The sequence below is a fragment of the Mus musculus genome, chromosome 4 (assembly GCF_000001635.26).
Source record: "Mus musculus strain C57BL/6J chromosome 4, GRCm38.p6 C57BL/6J".
Classification (NCBI taxonomy): domain Eukaryota; kingdom Metazoa; phylum Chordata; class Mammalia; order Rodentia; family Muridae; genus Mus; species Mus musculus.
In genome coordinates, this window is record NC_000070.6 from 96,380,602 (window position 1) to 96,404,854 (window position 24,253).

Genomic DNA, 24,253 nt, shown 5'->3' on the forward strand with positions numbered 1-24,253 from the left:
GCTACAGTGGCTATCTAGTAATCCCTGGAGATTCATTTGTCTGCTCTTCCCTAGTCCAAGGATTACATATGCAAGGTATTAAGCTATCAAATATTTTACATTTGTTTCTGGGTTCATTTATGTAGACTATCATACCATCTGTGAATAGTGATACTTGACTTCTTCCTTTCTCATTGCATTCTCATGATCTTCTTTCATTATCTTATTTTTCTATCGAGAACTTCATGTATTATATTCAAGATAGTTATCCAAATACTATATGCAAGAACATTAAGTACTAAATTTTAGGGAGAAAGTGGGTAGCTTTTTTCCTGATTTTAATGGGATTGTGTCATTTCTTTCCATTGAACTTGATGTTGGCTACTAGTTTGGTGTATATTGCGTTTACTGGGTTAGGTATGTGGCTTGAATTATTTACCTCTCCAAGAGTTTTAACATGAAGTGTTGTGTCCGACCAGCAGATCACATGTCTGGGTTCTAGTCTGGAAAGGCATCTTGGAAACCTGGAAGAGAAGAGGGGCTAGGTGGCGCAAGAGAAAGATGTAGCTGAGACAGTTATCCTGATCAAAGCTCAATTTTACTATTCCGACACTCAGTTATGAAGGAGAGGGAGGGGCCCAATTCCAGCCAAATAATCCTGGAGTCCAGTAGCAGGGTGACCACATGGAGGCAAGCTCCATCCGGATGTAAACAGTGGAACCTGAGCAGGCAGGGGGAGGGGAGGCTACATCTCCTCCTTATTCTTAATTTAAAAAAAGAAAAGGCTGGCCTGAGGCAAAAAAAAATTATTTATGCTCAGTAGTTCTGCCTGAGTTCTTAGGGCTAAAGAAAGAACCCATCTCTGTGGGATTTCCTAACTCTTCTTAGGGTAAACCGTATCTGGATAAGACTGTCCTTTCTGTCCTAGTAAACAACTAACAGAATAGCCCTGAGCTATAGGCTCTGACTTTATAATGCTAATTAGTAATGAATAGGTGAATAACACTGAAGGAGAGTACGTGGATATTCCTCCACACTTTTGGATGACAGGCAGGGAACAGGGCGGAGGGGGTTACGACCAGCTCCGTAGTACAAGGCCAATTGTCTGTTTTAGGGTGGGAGGCTGTGAAGGGCTTGCCCTTCCAACAGTACGGTCTCCAACCTCTCTCCCCCCACTATTAATTAAGTTTAATAAGGCCACACTTAACTGAGGTGATCAAATGATTTTCTCATCCGTAGATGAGTGGGCTTTTGACCTTGGCTTGGGTGGAAATCGACCTGATTCCTCCCGTGGGTGCTGTCACAACCTACACCTGTGGCTCTTGGTATCTTTTGGTGCCACGCTCTCCAGTCGAGTCAGCTTGACAAGCGGAGGCTTGGAAGCTGTCCGTGAGGAAAAGAGTTTCACGGAAACTCCCTCCTGGAGTCTGGAGTCCTCTCTTACCCATAAATTAATTTTCCACTCCCGCGTTAGTCTAGTGTATGGATCCACGTGCTCTCTATTTAGTATTACCCTATTATAAGTGCCTTTTAAGATTGAATTCTGACATAGCTAAAGCCTCCCCCAGTGTTCCAAGATCCCAGATAACAGCAAGGAGTTTAACCTATTCAGTAACTAATTAAGCATTACAATAAAACAGAGCCATTAGCTCAACGGGTCTGCAGAAAGAGCCTGGGAATCTCACTGAGATAAAAATCTTTAGTACAGGCTACATTCCATGCCAAGAGCAAGTTAATATACTCTCCTGACAAATGGGGATTCTCCAGACTAGTTAAGATTTAGCAAGGCCTAGGAATTTAGGGGTCCGTGACACTACATTATTCTTGAGGCCTGCCAAGAGTAAAAACCCCCTGGTGCTATTAACACTAAAGTGTGAAATTCTTGCCTGTCACTAGGCTGATCCTAGGCAGGGCTGCTAATCTCTATTGTAAACATTTATTTGATTTCTGCAAATTCCTTTCGCAGTCATTCTCTTGTATCTGGTAAATTTCAGTGTAGCTTGTCTTATGTGATTTGTAGTCCCTGGAATTTTCTGTATTATAAAATAGTCTAATGCTCGACGTGGCATTACATTCAGATTCAACACCTCTCCTGTGTGCGTCTGTTTGTCAATTTAATCCTATGCTTTGCCCACCTGCCCAAGAGACCCGTTCCACGCAGACACAGAGACCCAGAGGGTCTGCAGCATTTTGGGGAGGGGAGGCAGAGCCTTAGAAAGATATTTTTGGTTGTAACTGGAAATAGATACCAACCTCCATCTAAACCGGGTGTATCTCACAGGGAACCCAGAAACGGTCAAGCTGGACCTTCCCCTGCAGTAAAACTCTGCACCAAGCTGTACCCATACTGTATTCGTATGGTCACGAACCAGTATGCACAGTTCTGAGTACTGTGCAGCTCCTAAAGGAGAATTGTCAACCTCAGAATTAGCAAGGCCTAGACAAGAATTATGTCATTAGTAACACCACGATTTGTGGCTAAAATAGGAGCTGGAAGTCATCCTCCTCATCTCTGTTATTCCCACAGCCTGAGAAACTAAGGGGACCTTGCAGTAACAGCAAGGGTGGAAAACCAGAGGCCAGCTAAGGGACTAAGCCCGTCTATCAGAATAAAAACCAATCTCTTCTAGTATAGAAATATCTGCTTTTCTAGCCCTTGTAGTAAATCTAAATCTCAAATCAGACCTAAAAGCCAGAAAACGTGTTGGAATGTCCTTCGAATGAAAATAACAGTCGCCACCTGTATGCTCTCAGGGGTGAGGATGCATGCCTGCTGCAGTCAGGCTGGAGGATGTTGATTGACCTGCTTGGAAAAAAAAAAAAACAAGATCTATACAATGAGAAAGTAGCAATGCAAATCTTCTTTTGGGGAAGTCCAGGTACTTTATTTAGTTGCAAATATGTAAGCTAAAGCACAGTCTCCAGCCTCCAGTGGGGGAGCTGGCTCAGAGAGTAGCAAGAAAACAGCTTTTCTGGGAGCCTGAATTCCCAGCTGAATTCTAAGCAAAAGAGGAATTTTAGTCCTCAGAGTGATACTTACAGGAAGATTCAGGATCTGCCGAATTAATCTCTTGGGCAGCCACCGAGCTCCATCTTCATCTCGTGAAAAAACATAAACCGAGCCCCTTCCCCAGATTAGAACCAGATCTGGACCCTTCCATTCATTAATTAGTGAGTCCTTCCATTTTACCAATGCATAAGAATTAGAAGTAACTGGATGCCAGTGGCGATCCGCTGCAGACTGACCTTTAATATCAGTTTGCAAAAAATTTAGAACAAATAAAGTAAAGGCAAGATGTGCCTTTGGTGACCTTGGGGGATATAACTGCCCCTGTTTTGTCTTAAAAGGCCAATTCTTTAAGGTGTGATGAGCACGTTCAACTATTCCTTGTCCCATGGGGTTATAAGGAATTCCAGTTTTATGTTTGATACCAAATTTTTTACAGAATGAAATAAAATTTTTACTAGAATAGGATGGCCCGTTATCTGCCTTAATAAGTTTAGGCAATCCCATGGCATTAAAGGCTTGCAGGCAATGATCAATTACGTTTTTAGAATCCTCTCCTATATTCAGAGAAGGAAAAAGAAATCTTGAACAAGTATCAATATGAACATGTATATATTATAGTTTTCCAAATTCTGCATAATGGGTTTTATCCATTTGCCAAGTATGATTAGGCATAAGGCCTCTAGGATTGACTCCTAAATGTGGCACTGGAGATAATGTAATACATTTAGGACATTGTTTTATAATCATTCTCGCTTGCTCCTTAGTGATCTTATGTCGGAGCCTTAGGGTACAGCTAGAGAGATGAAACCTTTCATGATCACGTTTGGCCAAGGCAACAGGATCTGAAATTAAGGCTTCTCCTATTAGAGCTCTGTCAATGCAATCATTGCCTTCAGCTAAAAGGTCCAGGAAGACCAGAGTGAGATCGTATGTGGCAAATATAAAATGGATTTTTCTAGGTGAGAATGATGTTTTGCAATTCTGAAAATAAAGATCCTGATGGCATATCGAAGTTAAACGTACCACAGGTCTCCAATAAGGGTACTGATTGTGCAACATATAAACTGTCAGTAAAGATATTAAAAGCCTCATGTACAGACTGAAAGACCTTTAGTACTGCTGTTAATTCGGCTAACTGAGCTGAAAGGCCAGGAATCTCTATGATAACTTGTTGATTATTAATAAGATATCCAGCTCGCCCTTTAGAGGAGCCATCAGTAAAAATCAATAGAGCATTATATAAAGGCTGTAAGGAAGTCATTTTAGGAAATATCACATTATGTACATTTAAAAATTTTATCAATCTATCTTGGGGGTAGTGGCTATCTATAGTTCCATTAAAAGGCTGAACAATGATATCTGGCTCTTTGCTGAAATAAGTTAATGCCTGCCTTCTTCCAGTGATGATCATCTGTGCCACTGCTTTGTGATATGGCAAGATATTACGTTTAGGAGAAATCCTCGAATGTATCCACATTATAGGAAATTTCTGTCATAGCAGTCCCCTAGGCACATGAGTCATATTAAAAATTAACAGATGCAGCAGCAAGGAGTAATCTATATAAGTGACAAATTGCTGTTCAACAGCTTTTTCCACTAGCTGTGAGGCCAGCAATCCTCCTGAAGTTAGGGATCTAGGGGAAGTGGGGGATATGCTCTGAATTAACTTTGCTAGGTAATTAGGAATATAGGAATCTCTAATATTGGACTGAATATTAGACCAGTCTAAGATTGAGTTAGAATGACTGGTCACACTGAAGAAAAGAGAAAAATCATTATGACTCTATTAAATGACTAATCTTACTAAGTCAGAATATACAGTCTCTTATGTACTATTGCCATAAAGTTAAAAGGCTTGAAGGTAGTCTAAACTGGAAAAATTGTAAGCAAGGATGGATCTAAAACATGAATCTAATTTAGTTTCTTAGTCATTTCAATCAGGGCACTGAGTCAACTTATCTGCTATCTCGTCACACGAATTAACCAATATGCTTTTGCAGTGTTCTGTGGAGAGAACCTGTTTTTCCCTTTCCTAATAAGGTAGCTGTTTAGGATCAATCTATAAGCCAATAAGAAGATCCTTTTAAGATACTATAAAGCATTTATTAAATTCTTTGACATTTAAATTTCAAATTTTGAAAATAAAGGTATGATTTAAATAGTGTGCATGGGAATGCACTAAATAGTATGTACGGGGATACAATTTTTCTCTTTTTTTGTCTTTTAAGAAGTTAAAGTTTTAAAATTTCACAATATCTAATCTTTTGAATTAATAACTTGTTGACAAAACATTTTAAATACTTGGCTGTAAAGGGGCAGTGACTAATTGCACTTTCAATCATTTCTCTTAAGGAGTAGTTGTAACTAGAAGGCTTGAAAAGTTATTAAGAGTCACGTGCATAATTTATTTATTAACTAGAAATAAGAGCATTTATTCATAGGAAATTATTAAGTAAAAGTCCTTAAGAATTAACACGATTATGTGGAAACAAGTAGTAACCGAGGACACTAAAAGGAAAGAATTATACATGCACAATTTTTAAGAATACTAAAATATTATCTTAAACCATAACTGTTATGAATATATAAAGAACGAGGTTATATATCCAATCTATTTTATATGGACAACCCATAGACTGTCTGAGATATAAATTTATCCTGGCATTCTTTTAAAATGCCCAGGCAATTAGGACAATTTAATACATGTCTAAAAACCACCTTCTTAAAAGGACAGCATTTTTCTATGAGTTGTATATGCATAAGCAATTGCAAATTTGAGAATTAATAGTATCTGAGGGACGAACAATCTTAAGCAATTGTGAGCTCAGAGATATAGCATTGACTATTAATATACAAATTAAGGTTTGATTGTTCAGCATTTTAAAACACCATCTACAGCACACAACTAGATTATTTGTACTGAAACAGGGAGAACTGTGTGTCTCAAGGCTCTGCCCCACAGCAGCTAGCAGCTACCTGGGCCCAGGTGGACCAAAGATTGGCTGGGAGGATGAGAAAAATGACTTTACAATGTTTTATTTTCTGGCCAAGGAATTGTCCTGGACACAGCTATTATTTAATTACCAATGAATATAATTAATAACAATTATAAAAGCTTGATTTTTGTAAAACCTTTTGTAGTAAACTAAAACCCTAAGTAATAAAAAAGATATTGTCTCTGAATCTTTTGGGTGAGAGCAAGGATTTAAGGTAAACTTCCCTTGAGAAGCATTAGTTAATAAAATACTTTCTACTTAGGAAACAACATACACTGAAAGATTCAAACTCTTTGCTTCTTGTATAGAAGCAGAGACAATAAAATTTTTTCTTACATAATGTAAAGCTACATTCACCATACCTAGAGGCAAAATTTTCCAGTGATTACCAGTTCACTAGAAGCAAAACCTTTATCATGCATGGAAAAAACGAACCTTTAAACCTATAACAACTTTACATGAAGTAGGCAAGCCAGATTGTAATGCCTTTATAAGTTCTACAGTCTGATTGACCCTTAAAACTTTATTTAGGACAACATCTGGATAGATCTGTAACACTGTTCATTTAGCTAAAACAAAACTTCCCTGGAGGCAGGGAGAGGCAAGTTTTAAGAGCTTCCTTAGGCACCATTTGTAAGACAAAAGAAAGTCACACAAGCCCTGCCAAGGCTGCTCTGAGCTTTGTATGGCTGTATGGCCACAGAGAGCTGTATTAGTGCTATCATAAGATGATTACTCTTGTAATAATCTTAATTAACAATATATGGGTGAGTAGAAAATCTTAAATCTGCAATCAAACTGCAAGCTGCAGTCAATGGAACACTGGCAGTTTTAACCATAATTTTCAAGTTTCTTTTGTAATGTTAGGATAATATCTACAACCTTGGGAAAGCAAAACCCAAGTTTAAAACAATTTATCATCTTTAAAATCAATATTAGAAGCATTACTATCATATTACGAAGTTTGGCTGCCAATTAATACCTATGAATACATGTACATTGCTTTAAATCTTATCTTAAATTTTACTTTTTAGGATAGGAACCACATTAATTATTATCTAAACTAGAAATATCTTTAGAGACCCAGCCTCTTGGCCTGCCTTATGCCACGTGTCGGAAGACATTAAACTTGAGTTATCAATTTTAAGACTAACCATATGTAGCAATGTAACAATTATTAATCTTAACCAACAACTTATGAGCTGATTGTGAAAACACACAGAGCACATTACCAATAAAAAGGAACCAAATGAAGCAGTTACGTTTAGACCAATCAGACAATAGTAATTTTTCTAGCTATAATCATAGAATAAAAAGCACTTTGTCATTTGTCAAACATATTAATCATGAACCATTTATCAGCTTTTTTACCCCCAAACTAAGAGGCTGCAGACTCTCCCTTTTTTCCTAAAACAAACAGTTTTTCCAGCAGGGGCCCTCCTGCCATGTATCTGTTTCCTGGTTGAAGCATGTGGCAGCTCTTGGCTTTGCAGATAAAGTTTTTATGTCATCTTTATTATCCAACATAAAACATAGAACATTCATTCATACAGACTGGACACGAACATACATGAATTGAACACAAGAACAGATTCGTGCACCAGACATTAGACAAGACACAAAAGAGGGCAGAGTACTTCTGCTATAAGGCCCAGAGAGAACAAAGCATGGCACTCCTGAAATTTCTCTCTGCTTTTCGGGACATTTTCCTCCTGCATGATGCAGTTTTTTTTTAACTGCGGCCATCTGCCTGATTATTAATTTTCTTTTAATAAACCCTTTCTTTTCTCATGCCTAAAAATGTAGCTTCTGAGAGCTACGGCTAACTGCCTGTTATGTTCCCAGCTCCTGACGTGCCTCACTGCTGAACCTAAGTGAATTAGTGCTCAGGTTAAATGCTGTTTCAGCTTAGCCCATACAGACCTTCTCTGGTATGAATTTCTTTAATTATTTTCTTCTTCAATGGAGCGCCAAACCAGCAGTGTTTCTTCCAAATGTCCTCTGCCATTTCTCAGTCCTGGGTTGGTTTGCCAAATGTTGTGTCTGGCCAGAGGATCACATGTCTGGGTTCTAGTCTGGAAAGGCATCTTGGAAACCTGGAAGAGAAGAGGGGCTAGGTGGAGCGAGAGAAAGATGCAGCTAAGACAGTCATCCTGATCAAAGCTCAATTTTACTATTCTGACACTCAGTTATGAAGGAGGGGGAGGGGCCCGATTCTGGACAAATAATCCTGGGGTCCAGTAGCAGGGTGGCTACTGGCTCCCACGTGTATGGCTCTGGAACAGCAAAGCGGCAGGTTCCAGCAGTGGGCGTGGCAGAACGATTGAGCAGCAAGCTCCATCCCAATGTAAACAGTGGAACCTGAGCAGGCAGGGGGAGGAGAGCCTACAATGAAGGGTTGTTTGACTTTTTGACAAAGGCTTTTTCAGAATCTAATAATGGAAGAAGAAAATATCTTCCTGAGTGAGGAAACCCAGACCTAAAAATACATACATGATATTAATAAGTGGATATTACCTAAAAAATGCAGAATACCCAAGATTCACCCCCAACAGATACTATGACATTAAATAAGTAGGAAGACCCAAGTGAGCATGCTTAAATCTCACTAGAAGGGGAAATAAAATGATCATGGGATTAAGATAGAGGCAAGGGCCTGGATGGGCAAAGCTAGAAGAAGTGGAAAGGTGTGGGGAGCGGGTGTGGCGGCAGTCCCAAAGGCGCCAGAGACTGCAGCTAAGTCATATGACTTTCACCTGACTTCCTCATATAAGACACAAACATCTTGAGTGCTGCGCAGGTGTACCAGGATACAGGTGAATCCAATTTGATGGAGATATGCCCCTGCTGCCCTGATTAGCTGAGGCTGCGTGCCTGGTGAGGCGGCGTGGCCTGCAGTGCGTGGATGAGAGAGAGTATAAAAGGAGTGAGAGGCCCAGGGTTCGGGGGAGATATAAAAACAAGGGAGATATAAAAACAAGGGAGATATAAACAGGGGAGATATAAACCAGGGAGATATAAAAACAAGGGAGATATATAAACAAGGGAGATATATGGAGAAAGAAGAAACAGGACTGAATAAACGTGTGCAGAAGGATCCTGTAGCAGCGTCGTTCTTCCTGGCCTGTTGAGCGCGCGCAACAAGTGGTGCCGAAACCCGGGAAAAGAAACATCTTCAGGCAAGAGCGAAGACCCCCTGCTACAGGGAGGATTCAGAACTGCATAACGGGGAAGAAGGGGTTAATAAAGGTTCCCGTGAAACAGACTGTTGAGAAGGATCCTGCGTGGATTCAGAACTCTTCAGCTGGGGAACGGTACTGGTAAGTCTCCCAGATTGATCCCCGGGTTAAAGGGGGATATTTTTAAGAGAAAGAAGAGAGATGAAGACTGAAGTTTGCTGAATAAACTGCTGTTAGAAGGACTGGTGGTCGCATCGTTCTTGCTGGTCGAGAGCAGGCGCGACAATTGGTGGCTCGTACGGGGAACCGACTCCCCCACCGAGTTCAGAACTTTCAGCAGTCAGTGGTTGCTGGCAGGGTAAGTTCATGGTGAGTGAAACTTGCGACCCCAGGAGTTTAGGAAGGACCTCGGATAAAATAGAGGTGAGCATAAAGTTGCCAGGAAGTAGGCACAAAGTAACCCAGGAGTTTAGGAAGGACCTCGGATAAAATTGAGGCAAGTATAAAGTTGCCAGGAAGGAGGCACAAAGTAACGATAAGGTTCCTGGCTTTGGGACAAGTTAAGGTTCCTGGTTTGGGGACAAGTTAAGGAACTATGATAACCTCAGTGTAGTGATCAATAGATCCTCGCTGTGTAGTTATGCTTTTTTCTCCCGTTGACCCTTTGTGGGTAGGTCTGATAGTTTTGGTCTTGTTTGTTCTGATATATGGACTCTGTTACTGTTTGAAACTGTGTGTAGAGGCAGTCAAGACAGGTCAGAAAATCCTTACAGAGCAACAAGAAAGTATGTCGGAAGAGGAAAAGGGCTTAAAAAGAAAAAGGAAAAAGAAAGGAGACACAGTGTTATCAGGTGGTCAGGAAGGACGAAACAAAAGAGCCGAGGCGGAGGAGGAAGGAGAATTAGCTTCTGCGTCCTCTCCCTATGCCTCCTCAGCAGCCACCTATAGGTGGACCTTCTGTCCGGAGGTTTGGAGAGAGGATAGATTCTCCTTGCTGGGATGTCCTATTTTCACCGACCAAGCAGGGCAAAGATAGCATGGGATAGGGATATGCTGCTTGGTTAAGGTCGCTTTGCACAACAACAAACAGGATATCCACTGCAGGTGTTTGAGCAGGTGAATCAGATTGCCATAAGGGCTTGGAAATCATTGCCCAACAGAGGGGAAGTTAGTGAAAACTTGACTCTCATATTGACTCCCCAGATGGACACACAGGTGATTGAGGTTATGGTCTCATTACCACGAGGTATTGTGTCCATCTCCCCTGGGGATCGACCAGATCAGGTGTTGACGTGGGCGAGAGGGTCTGTTTGTGTGTTTCCACAGGACCAGACGGAACCTCTTTGGGTGCCGGAGAGATTGGTGAGACGCTGCAAGAATGAGGCTCCTGATCCAGTTGCCCCTGTGGATATGGTGGATGATCCCACAAGCACAAAGGATGGAGCCGAGATGAGAGATCCTTTCGGTATTCCAGAAGCCGATACCAGCTCGACATGACATTCAAAATTTTCCACGCTTTTTGATCCCTGAATTCCCCTTAAAGAGATAGCCCCGCTGGCCATCTATCCCTTGCTTCAGGGAAGATGAGCGGGGATGAGAGCCCTGGGATGTATGCTTGTTATAGTGTGTGTGTGTTTTGTGTTTGGCACATGTGTTAGGTGCAGAGTGTGCAGCCCGCACTTTTGCCATGGTAGCATAGGCTTTTGCTGCAGTGGAGGCGGGACAATCTCCTCAGATTCGGTTTGCCGCTCTAAAAGAAATAATGCTGCTTTATGCCATGGGTTGTGAGGCTAAGCACTGCACAGAGGATAGCTTGCTGTTGGCATCCTGTGGAAGGCACGTCTGATTGCATGAAGGTTCAGTGTCCTAGTTCCCTTCCCCCAGGAAAAATGACACGGGAGCTGGCCAAGACCTCTCTGGGTGATGAGCCTAAGGGATGGTTTTGTGTAGGGCCCCTATGCTTGCACACTGGGGATCAGACCTCTACCTTCACCCATGAGGCTTGCTTGCAGCAATTAAGATCTGGCCATAGATTAATCAACATCCTGGCCTTTTGATGCACCTGCCGCAAGCAAAACACAATCTCCCCAGGAGTGGCTTGGCATAATAGAGAGGTAGTCAGTGATAAGACTCCCTGGGCATGTCACCAACCTAAGACAGGGATCAAACCAATGCTGTTTGTCACCCAAGGACGGGTAAGGGGCATGGCTGCGGGGGGCTATCTACAGACATTCTCTCTGCCAAAAAAGAAAAAAAGGGGGAATTGTGGGGAGCGGGTGTGGCGGCAGTCCCAAAGGCGCCAGAGACTGCAGCTAAGTCATATGACTTTCACCTGACTTCCTCATATAAGACACAAACATCTTGAGTGCTGCGCAGGTGTACCAGGATACAGGTGAATCCAATTTGATGGAGATATGCCCCTGCTGCCCTGATTAGCTGAGGCTGCGTGCCTGGTGAGGCGGCGTGGCCTGCAGTGCGTGGATGAGAGAGAGTATAAAAGGAGTGAGAGGCCCAGGGTTCGGGGGAGATATAAAAACAAGGGAGATATAAAAACAAGGGAGATATAAACAGGGGAGATATAAACCAGGGAGATATAAAAACAAGGGAGATATATAAACAAGGGAGATATATGGAGAAAGAAGAAACAGGACTGAATAAACGTGTGCAGAAGGATCCTGTAGCAGCGTCGTTCTTCCTGGCCTGTTGAGCGCGCGCAAGAGAAAGGGGGTGCAGGAGTAGGTGTATGTGGGGAAGACTAGAGAGAGGCCCAGATTGTCAGTAAAATGAATGAATATATGCATTTTCTGGGGAATGCATTGAGGTGAACCTCTAGAAAGTCCAAGAGATCTAGGATGGGAGAAGCTTCCAGGACTTAATATAGGTGACTTTAGCAGAAATGCCCAACAGTGGGGATATGGAATCTGAAGAAGCCTTATACAATAGTCAGAAAGTATTCCCAGTAGAGGGATGGGAATACCAACAAACCTATGTAACTTTTGACCCCAATTTACTCCTGTCTAAAAGAAATGCAGGGACAAAAATGTAGCAGAGATTGACAGAATAGCTGACAAATGACCAGCCCAACTTGGGATCTATCACATGGGCAAGTACCAATCCCTGAATCTATTACTGATGCTATGTTGTGCTTGGAGATTGGAGCCTAGCATGGCTGTCCACTGAGAGGTTTTACCCAGCTTCATACTAAGATCAAATATTCAGAGACAAGAATTGGATGGTAGTTATAGAACCCCTATGGAATAGTTAGGAGAAAGATCAAAAAAAGTGAAGGGGATGTCAATAGGAAGACCAACAGTATCAAGTATCTTGGACCCCGTGGAAGCTCAGAGATTGAGCTACCAACAGAAGAACATACAATGGTGAATCCATGGCCCTGGTACATACGTAGCAGAGGTCCACCTTGTCTGGTCTCAGTCTTAAAGGCTGAGCCTTATCGTATAGAAACTTGATGTCCCAGGGTAGTAGGAATACCCTACTCTCAGAGGTGAAGGGGATGGGAGAACTCTGCAAGGGAGCACTGGAAAAGGGGCAACATTTAGGATGTAAATTTAGGAAATAATTCATTAATAAAAATTAATAAATACAATAGAAATGTAAAATTTGGTCCTGGAAACCAAATTCAGGTCTCCCTGTCTATATAGTAAGGATCACTCTACCAAAAGTCAGTGCCACATTTTAGGAAATCTGGTAAGATTAACTTCAAGAACTTTGAAATCCAGTGCACATCATAATCCAGATCTTTTTATTAGAGTATCTATCAGTTTTGATGAAGGAAAGTCGATAATCTCATGAGTAAAGTTGGATCTGGTTAGGTTCCTGGATGAAGTAGTTTCTCATAAACAGTGTGGGAGAAGGAAGACTGCTGAGCATTCATACACTGAGGTACCTCACTACTACAATTCACTAAAGTAGAGAAGTTATAAGAAAACAATGATAATTGAGGATGAAATACGTACTAGGCATCTCGGCATTACCTTGGGATTTATTGACTAATTTTATACTTATTCTATAAAATGGTCCAGTGTTTCTTAAAAGTATGTTCAGAGATTTAGTACAAAGTTAGAGCATAGTCATGGGGGTAACCCAATACTTTATGATTGGAACTGAGGCATGTATCACAGGATAGAGTTCATGGCTGGTACTGTAACATAATCCCAAGAGCATGACCGGGAGATCATAGGCACTAGGGGTGAAGATATTGTTGTGCTGCCATGCTGTCATGTTGACACCTAGATATTTATGTTTATTGCCCATAATATTATATTGTTCTCACATTTGGACAGACAAGCTACTTATTGCATTAGATAGTGGTTAATATAGAAATTTACATACAGCCCCAATGCCACATATAAATAGCTGTGAGTTTTCAGCTTTGAAAGAACCATATATATTAATATTCCCCGATTTGATACTGAGAAAACAGTGTGTAAGACTAGGTAAACTAAAATTTCAAAGTGCAAATAAAAACACTATAATAGAAGTCTTGGATTTTCCCACTGTACATATATATCATTACTTGGTGAAAATTTAAAGACAATTCCCTTCTGTTCTATCCTGAGGGGACATGGAGATGAAAAGAGATTGCTGCTATTGCAGTGGACCAGAATTTGATTCTTCAAAGCTAATTTTAACTTCAGTTCCAGAGATTTAACTGTGTCATCTACACATACATGCTCATCACTCATACCTACAAACCAACACACTCCAATACACACACACACACACGAGAGAGAGAGAGAGAATTTAAAATATTTAAAAAAAAACTGTTCTAATATTTCAGTAAGCAGTACTAGAACAATGTGAGAAACTGTAAGATGATGTGGAGGGAAATTATAGTTTCCACAGGCTGAGCAACATGCCAGCTTCTTCATTGTCACTGTGTTTTAACTCTTGTTGGTTCCTTCACTTAGAATGACTTATACATTTATTCCACTAGAGAGTTGTTAAATATCCCTTTGACAGGCTGCACAATATAGGCCATCATTCTCCCAGAAGTTATCTACAGAGCCTCCCCCATAGTGTTATCTGATGTGATGGTGAAAGATCCTGGCAGAATGTAAAAGGACACAGAAGCCCTGAAATTGGCAAGACAGACGTCAGTGTTAGCAGAACTAGCTTCACTGATTTAGAAAAATAGAGGTGCACAATGCTCTGGCCACTCCTTGAACCCTGAATAAAGCCTCATGTGGTTTGCAACAAGCTCGGTCTGTCGTGAGTTCTTGGGTGTCCGCTATTGTTCTGAGGCCTGAGCGAGGGGCTCCTCTTGGAGTCTTTCATTTGGGGGCTCGTCCAGGATTGGCGTGACCACCCACGTCTCTGAAGACCCACTTGGAGGTGAGATTTTTTTGTCCAAAAATATTTCTGTAAGCCGGCTAGGTTCTGTGCTGAAATTTGCAGCCGCGACGTTTCATGAGAAACGGAGACCTTTGCCTCGGGATGAGGCACTGAGTGTGAACAGCAGACATGCTGGAATCACAGGCTGATGCTCGCTCTGGGGGTCCCCCTGAGCAAGGGGAAGGACTCCAGGAGTCCGTCTGAGGCGGGGAGTGTACTCCCTCGACCATCTGTATTTCTGAAGCCCTGAGCGAGGGGAAGGACTCTAGGAGTCCGTCTGGGGCGGGGAGTGTACTCCCTCGACCATCTGCATTTCTGAGATGGTTTTGTCTGTTTGATGGAAAATAGGCATCTGTCAGTGTGTGTTTGCTTTTTGTGTCTGTTTTCAGGCATTTGTCAGTGTGTGTTTGCTTTTTGTGTCTGTTTTCAGGTATTTGTCAGTGTGTGTATGTGTGTTTTCTGTGTTTGTTTTGTGTTTTCCGTGGTACTGGACGGACTGTAACGACCCCCCTAAGTTTGACTTTAGACCACTGAACTGAAGTTAGATCAAGGGCCCATAATCTTTCAGTAGAAATTAAGAAGGGACCTTGGCAGACTTTCTGCGCCTCTGAGTGGCCGACTTTTAATGTAAAATGGTCACTGGAAGGGACTTTTGGTTTACTCTTATCTTTGAAGTTAAAGCCATTGTTTTTCAGAGTCAACCTGGATCCCACCTGGATCAACAGCCTTACCTCATTCAGAATTCACTGCCATAAATCAAACCATGGGTTCCCCCATGCCTCTCAGAGCCCTCCCCCGGCTGCTCCCATGCACTCGAGTGGGTCAGCACAGTGCCCTCGCTTTCTGCCCTAAGAAGCAGTCCCTGCACCCGGCTCTGAGATTGCTAAAGGCACAGTCTGAGGACCGAGGACCCGTAGCTGGGACCTGGAGCTGACAAGCCCTGAGTCCCCCAGCAGATGAAGCTCCTGACACCACTTCTGCCTTTTCCTTTGCGAGCTGTGGGCAACCTGCCCACAGACAGGCAGTTTCTGCAGACCCTCCAATATTGGCTTTTTTCATCGGCTGATCTGTACAATTGGAACGCTGGGTTCTCTCTGGACTGGCCAGATTAGAACTACAACACGGCGCAAGGTAAGGAGAGGTTGACAGTTTACTGGCCGGGCTCTAGTCTAAAGGGAGCGATGAGACGCCCCACCAATTTGGCTAAGGTAAGAGAAGTGATGCAGGGCCTTACAGAGCCCCCATCTGTTTTTCTACATTGTGTTTATAGACCCCAGAGTTCAGGCTAGGTAGAAAGGAAGAAAAAAAAAAGACTTGACTAAATTAATCTTAGAGACTGGCAGGAATGACTGGACAGCCCTCCTTCCCTTTGCCTTGTTCCTCGTTAAGAACACACTGGGAACATTTAAGCTTACTCCATATGAAATCCTGTATGGGGGGGGTCCCCCATTCACTGAAGTAAAGAGAGTGTTAGATCCTTTAAAATTTAACCCTGGTCCTTCATTGTTTACACACATGAAAGCCCTAGAAGTGATCAGAAACACCACCTGAGAGCAGCTCAAAGAGGCCTACGAACCAAGAGACTTGATGATACCACACCAGTTCCAGGTGGGAGATGCAGTTCTCATCTGATGACATCGAGCTGAGAATCTGAAACCTTGTTAAAAAGGCCCTTGCATCCTGCTACTGACCACCCCCAATGCTGTCAAAGAAAAAGGCATCTCTGCTTAGATTCATGCCTTTCACGTAAAGCGAGCTCCTGAAGAATAAATCCCCTTGGTTGACCACTCTCATTTCTACTCTGATAGACCCTCTAATAATTTTGCTCTTACTGCTGACGTGTGGCCCACTAATTCTTAATAATCTAATGACCTTTGTTAGAGAGAGGATTGGTGCTGTCCAGCTGTTAGTATTAAGACAACAATACCAGTCTCTGCAGAACCTTGAAAAAGAGGTTGCAGTTTAGTTCTAAGATTAGAACTAGTAACTAGAAGAAGTGGGGAATGAAAGATCCTGGCAGAATGTAAAAGGACACAGAAGCCCTGAAATTGGCAAGATAGACGTCAGTGTCAGCAGAACTAGCTTCACTGATTTAGAAAAATAGAGGTGCACAATGCTCTGGCCACTCCTTGAACCTGTGTGTCTGCCAATGTTCTGACCAGGTGTGTGCCCATTGCTGCACCTTCATTAGACTCTTTCCTTGTACCCCTCCCATACCCCTTTCTTGAGAATAGTCATTGTTTAGATCTGGAAATCACTTAATCTCCCCCTTCTCCTTTGCCCCCTGAGGGCCTATAAAAACTGGGAACTCTTTCCCCTCAAAGTCGACTCCTCTACCCCTGTGTGGGATATGAGTCGTCCCCAGAGCTCTGGCTTTCCCCGAATAAAGCCTCATGTGGTTTGCAACAAGCTCGGTCTGTCGTGAGTTCTTGGGTGTCCTCTATTGTCCTGAGGCCTGAGTGAGGGGCTCCTCTTGGAGTCTTTCAATGGCACAGTTATTAAACAGTTTCTCTGTATGTTTGTCATATACTCTGACAGTCTTTGTAGGTACTTAATAACTGTTTATTCACTAAGTAAGTCCATAAGTAAACATTCTGTAATTATGCCATTAAGCTGCAATTAGAAAGGGCAGAGATTAAGTGGTGAATCAAATCACATTGGGTTCAGGACCTTTTTTGCCATTATCCTGGTAAAAAACATTGGGAAGCCAGGTCTCTATTTTCCTATCCAAGTTTTCTCAGTGTTAAGTAGAAATGTTAGTCGATTGAAGCCCACATGTGTGCCTGTCATGAAGCCTGTAGGAAGAGGAACATGCAAACAAGAATAAATGCCAATATATATGAGGATTATTTATTATTGGCAAAATTGAAGCAATTATAAGTGTACAATTTTACTTCACTTGTTTATACCCATAGATCACAAAATGTGAACTTTAGTGCACAATAAATGAATGAGAAATAACTCAACAGAGAAGAAGTGCCCTGTTTCAGTTTCATCATAAACCATAATTATGACATTTGGCATATTACTTAACCCCCATGGTCACATCTAACTTAACAACAAAATAGATATAGGTCAATATTTTTTAACAAATTAATAATGATGTAAAATAATTTCTTAACCATTTAATTACAGCACCAGTGGACAGAGGGTAAACACTGATCAGAGATTTTAGTCTTTGGTCAAAAGCCATGAAACATGCAGACAAGCAGGGCATCTGGCCTTTCTTGCCTTCCTATATGTCTTTCGTTGAACATCATAAAACAATGTGGACTTCTTTAAACCTACAATGGGTTGCAGTAGTGGGGTTTATAGGTGGAGCCTTTTCACTTACTCTGCTTTGATATCATATCTGGGCTGAGTTTTTTAGTAGAATCATGAGCTCCACTGTGCTCCACCTGCATTGTGACAATGAAAGACTACAAAGAAGCCTGGGGTTGGACTCAGATCTCTCTCCTTCTATTGTAGCAAAAGTGCCTCCTAGTGATAGAAAAGACAAAGCTTTTGTGTTCCTATATTGAAGTGTGACCCCCTATTCTGATGTAGCCCTATGGTTTGCAGCTGTCCTTGGTCTCAACACACTATGCTAATGAGACATTCATGGGAATTTCAGTAGAAGTGGTAGCCACACCCTGAGAAAACCAAGATTAACACTTTTGCCTCTTTATACTAACTTCAGTTTTGAACATCCACTGAAAAAAATATTTAGATCTCCAACAGGCTACTTCCAGAAGAAAAATTACTCATCCATAAAGAGGAACATGTTCAGCCTATCTAGATGACACACTTTGGAATTCAGGGTTATACGAAAGATTATAAAGCAACTGTCATATTTTTTTAAAATGTTGACCTGCCACAGCAAAGAAATGAAAGTTACATGGGGAAAGGAAAGAGAAATTTGAAGATAAAAAAGTACAGTTATCTAAATGGACATATTTACAGAAGAGATCAGTAGAGAAGCAACTTGAGAACAGAAGTGGTCTGTGCAGAGGTGACAAGCTTCTACAGCAGAGAGAATGCAGGTAGTAGTCAGCAACAGCCAACACCATATGTCACAGTTGTGCCTCAGTGTCCAGTTGTCATCCAAAACCAGAAAGAGTTTTTGAACATGATAAAATACTTCAAGAATGGTAGTAATGTCCTAGTGGGACAAAATACAAACATGCCAAGAAGAAATCAACAGCATGAAGCCACAAACTTTATTAAGCAAAATCACCATAATCAATGCTGAAACTAAAATCAGAAAAGCCTTGAAAGCAGAAGAAAACAATGCACTACTTATTATGAGGAAAACACAAAAGTGGAACAAGTTTGGATACTATGTGAAAACATTAGGTGAAGCATTTCATCAACCTAGTTCCCTATGATCAATGGAAGCCATTGTGGGAATGGAAGGGAAAATCATTCCGTAAGGGGCAAAGGTAAAAAAGATTCCTTCTCCTGCAGCCTCCTGTAAAGGGATGGAGAAAGGAAATGCTTGAGGTCTGGAAGAAGGCATCAGAGATATTTGTAACAGAGAGGGGAGACAGAGGTCTTCTATCCTTGTAGTCACTTTGTTTCCCATGTAAAACGGTGTTAGTAAGTCTCATAAGCTACATGTGCCCATTGCCCAGCTCAGAGCAGCTGTGGAGTGGGTGATAAAAGAAATGTAAGGAAAGAATGACAAAGAACATCCACTTCTGTGTTTGCCAGGCCTGGGTATAGCCTCACAAGAGACAGCTATATCAGGGTCCTTTCAGCCAAATCTTGCTGATGTATTCAATGGTATCAGCGTTTGGAGACTGATTATGGAATGGATGCCTCGGTATGGCGGTCTCTAGATGGTCCATCCTTTCATCTCAGCTCCAAACTTTGTCTCTGTAACTCCTTCCATGGGTGTTTTGTTCCCAATTCTAAGGGGCAAAGTGTTCACACTTTGGTCTTCCTTCTTCTTGAGATTCATGCATTTAGCAAATTGTATCTTGTATTTTGGGTATTCTAAGTTTCTGACCTAATATCCATTTATCAGTGAGTACATATCATGTGAGTTCTTTTGTGATTGGGTTATGTCACTCAAGATGTTGCCCTCCAGGTTCATGCATTTGCATAGGAATTTCATAAATTCATTCTTTTCAATAGCTGAGTAGTACTCCATTGTGTACATGTACCACATTTTCTTTATCCATTCCTCTGTTGAGGGACACTTCGGTTCTTTCTGGCTTCTGGCTATTATAAAAAAGGCTGCTATGAACATAGTGGAGCATGAGCCTTCTTACCAGTTGGAACATCTTCTGGATATATGCCCAGGAGAGGTATTGGAGGATCCCCCAGTAGTACTATGTCCAATTTTCTGAGGAACTGCCAGACTGATTTCCAGAGTAGTAGTACAAGCTTGCAATCCCATTAACAATGGAGGAGTATTCCATTTCCAGCATCTGCTGTCACCTGAAGTTTTGATCTTAGCCATTCTGACTGGTGTGAGGTAGAATCTCAGAGTTGTTTTGATTTGCATTTCCCTGATGATTAAGGATGCTGAACATTTTTTCAGGTGCTTCCCAGTCATTCGGTATTCCTCAGGTGAGAATTCTTTGTTTAGCTCTGAGCCCCATTTTTAATGGGGTTATTTGATTTTCTGGAGTCCACCTTCTTGAGTTCTTTATATATATTGGATATTAGTCCCCTATCTGATTTAGGATTGGTAAAGATCCTTTCCCAATCTGTTGGTGGCCTTTTTGTCTTATTGATGGTGTCTTTTGCCTTACAGAAGCTTTGTAATTTTATGAGGTCCCATTTGTCAATTCTCAATCTTACAGCACAAGCCATTGCTGTTCTATTCAGGAATTTCCCCCCTGTGCCTATATATATATCTGAGGCTTTTCCCTACTTGCTCCTCTATAAGTTTCACTGTCTCTGGTTTTATGTGGAGTTCCCTGATCCACTTAGATTTGACCTTAGTACAAGTAGATAGGAATGGATCAATTAGCATCCTTCTACATGATAACCACAAGTTGTGCCAACACCATTTGTTGAAAATGCTGTCTTTATTTCCACTGGATGGTTTTATCTCCCTTGTCAAAGATCAGGTGACCAGAGGTGTGTGGGTCCATTTCTGGGTCTTTAGTTCTATTACATTGGTCTACTTGTCTGTCGCTATACCAGTACCGTTCAGTTTTTTTTTCCACATTGCTCTGTAGTACAGCTTTAGGTCATACATGGTGATTATACCACAGGTTCTTTTATCCTTGAGAAGAGTTTTTGCTATCCTAGGTTTTTCGTTATTCCAGATGAATTTGCAGATTGCCCTTTCTAATTCATTGAAGAATTGAGTTGGAATTTTGATGGGGATTGTATTGAATCTGTATATTGCTTATGGCAAGATAGCCATTTTTACTATATTGATTCTTCCAATCATGGGAGATACTTCCATCTTCTGAAACCTTCTTTAATTTCTTTCTTCAGAGACTTGAAGTTCTTATCATACAGATTTTTCACTTCCTTAGTTAGAGTCAAGCCAAGGTATTTTATATTATTTGTGACTATTGAGAAGGGTGTTGTTTCCCTCATTTCTTTCTCAGCCTGTTTATCCTTTGTTTGCAGAAAGGCCATTGACTTGTTTGAGTTAATTTTATATCCAGCTACTTCACTGAAGCAGTTTATCAGGCTTAGGAGTTCTCTGGTGGAATTTTTATGGTCACTTATATATACTATCATATCATCTTCAAAAAGTGATATTTTGACTTCTTCCTTTCCAATTTGTATCTCCTTGATCTCCTTTTGTTGTCAAATTGCTCTGGCTAGGACTTCAAGTACAAGGTTGAATAGGTAGGGAGAAAGTGGGCAGACTTGTCTAGTCCCTTACTTTAGTGGAATTGCAATGTGTGCTTTGAGCTTTACTAAAGTTTCTTTAATGGATGAGGCTCCCCTTGCATTTGGAGCATAGATATTCAGAATTGAGAGTTCTTTTTGGAAGATTTTACCTTTGATGAGTATGAAGTGCCCCTATTTGTCTTTTTTTATAACTTAGAGTTGGAAGTCCTTTTTATTCGATATTAGAATGGCTACTCCAGCTTGTTTCTTCAGACCATTTGCTTGGAAAATTTTTTTCCAGCTTTTCACTCTGAGGTAGTGTCTGTCTTTTTCCCTGAGATGGGTTTCTTGTAAGCAGCAAAATGTTGGGTCCTGTTTGAGTATCCAGTCTGTTAGTCTATGTCTTTTTATTGGGGAATTAAATCCAATGATATTAAGAGATATTGAGGAAAAGTAATTGTTGCTTCATATTATTTTTGTTGTTAGAGTTGTCATTCTGTTCTTGTGGCTGTCTTCTTTTACATTTTTTGAAGGATTACTTTCTTGCTTTTTCTAGGGCATAGTTCCTGTCCGTGTATTTTTTTTCTTTGTTATTATCCTCTGAAGGGCTGGATTCATGGAAATATATTGTGTGAATTTGGTTTTGTCATGTAATACTTTGGTTTCTCCATCTATGGTAATTGAAAGTTTGGCTGGGTATAGTAGCCTGGGCTGGCATTTGTGTTCTCTTAGTGACTGTATAACATCTGTCCAGGATCTTCTGGCTTTCATAGTCTCTGGTGAAAAGTCGTGTGTAATTCTAATAGGCCTGCCTTTATATGGTACTTGATCTTTTTCCCTTATTGATTTTAATATTCTACCTTTATTTCATGGATTTTTGTTTTGATTACTATGTGTTGGAAGGAATTTCTTTTTCTGGTCCAGTTTATTTGGCGTTCTGTAGGCTTCTTGTATGTTCATGGGTATGTCTTTCTTTAAGTTTGGGAAGTTTTCTTCTATAATTTTGTTGAAGATATTTGCTGGACCTTTAAGTTGAAAATCTTCATTCTCATGTACTCCTATTATCCGTAGGTTTGGTCTTCTCCTTGTGTCCTGGATTACCTGGATGTTTTGACTTAGGATCTTTTTGCATTTTGCATTTTCTTTGATTATTGTGCCCATGTTCTCTATGGAATCTTCTGCACCTGAGATTCTCTCTTCCATCTCTTGTATTCTGTTGCTGATGCTCGCATCTATGGTTCCAGATTTCTTTCCTAGGGTTTCTATCTCCAGCTTTGTCTCACTTTGGGTTTTCTTTATTGTGTATACTTCCCCTTTTAGGTCTTGTATGGTTTTGTTCAATTCCATCACCTGTTTGGTTGTGTTTTCCTGTTTTCCTTTAAGGACTTCTACTTGTTTGGTTGTGTTTTCCTTTTTTTCTTTAAGGACTTCTATCTCTTTAGCAGTGTTCTCCTTATTTCTTTAAGTGAGTTATTAAAGTCCTTTTTGATGTCTTCTACTATCATCATGAGATATGCTTTTAAATACGGGTGTAGCTTTTCAGGTTTGTTGGGGTGCCCAGGACTGGGTGAGGTGGGAGTGCTGGTTTTTCATGATGGTGAGTGGTCTTGGTTTCTGTTAGTAAGATTCTTACGTTTGTCTTTAGCCATTTGTTAATCTCTGGAGTTAGTTGTTATAGTTGTCTCTGGTTAGAGATTGTTCCTCCCGTGATTCTGTTAGCCTCTATCAGCAGACCTGGGAGACTAGATCTCTCCTGCGTTTCAGTGGTCAGAGTACTCTCTGTAGGCAAGCTCTTTTCTTGCAGGGAAGGTGCACAGATATCTGGCATTCGGACCTGCCTTCTGGCAGAAGATGAAGGCCCTGAAACAGTGCCTGTCCCAGAAGCTGTGTAGCTTCTGTAGTTGGTACTCTCACCTACATTGTCTAGTCTCTGAGAGAACCAGGACCAGAGATGGCTCCCCCAGGTGCTCCAGCAAAGCCCTACCAGGCAGGACATACACTTTTCCCTGGCAGGGAAGGTGCCCAGATGTCTGGAGCCCGAAATGGGGTGTGCCCCAGAAGCTTGTGGCTTCCGTCTGTCCCACAAGCTGTTAGCTTCTGTACTCCATACTTTCACCTGTGCAGACTAGTCTCTGAGGGGTCTAGGAACCAAGATGGCTCCCCGAGGTGCTCAGGAAAAACCCTTCCACGCTGATCATATTCTAGCCACCATTGTGCTCACAGTGGCAAACATGGTGAGAGTCTGAGCTGGGCCAGTCCCTTGACAGTACTGACAGCCCTCTGCTAAATTCCACCTTGTTCCTAGCTAACTAAGTCTGTCTCTCTGTGTCTTTCCAGAACACCTCTATTCTGCTATGTTCACTATATTCCTATTGGCCCCACCCCCTCTCTATGCCCTGCCCCTATCTTCAGCAATGAATAATACTGAAGTCATAAACAGTATCCTTTGCTTCCCTTCACCTTTCGCCAAACTACTCTGCTCTCTCCTCTTAAGGCTTGTTACAGTGTTCTCTGCTCTGCCCCTTACCCCAAACCATGCCAATGTGTAGTTATTGTGTTTCCTACCACTAGTTCCAAGATGTTTTGTTCCCAGACATTCACACCTAACATGGTTTAAAAGGTCCAGTTAAATGTTCAGAGTTATGGCCCAGCTGTAGCCACCAGCTAAGTTGATTTCTATGAGCTGTGCTGTGCATCTGGGGCTATGTATATGTGACTGCCTTATGCTCCTAACTGAGACCATCCTGATGTTTGTGGACTGGCCTGTTGCTAAGGAACATGTTGGGGTTTCTGATGCTGATGCAGCTCAAGGCCATATGGATGTCCACACACCTAGTTACCACTGAAGGCACATGGATGTCCACACACCTAGTTACCACTGAAGGCACATGGATGTCCCTGCTCTATACTGCCTGCTGACTTCATGTTTATATCCATGGGATAGGGTGCAA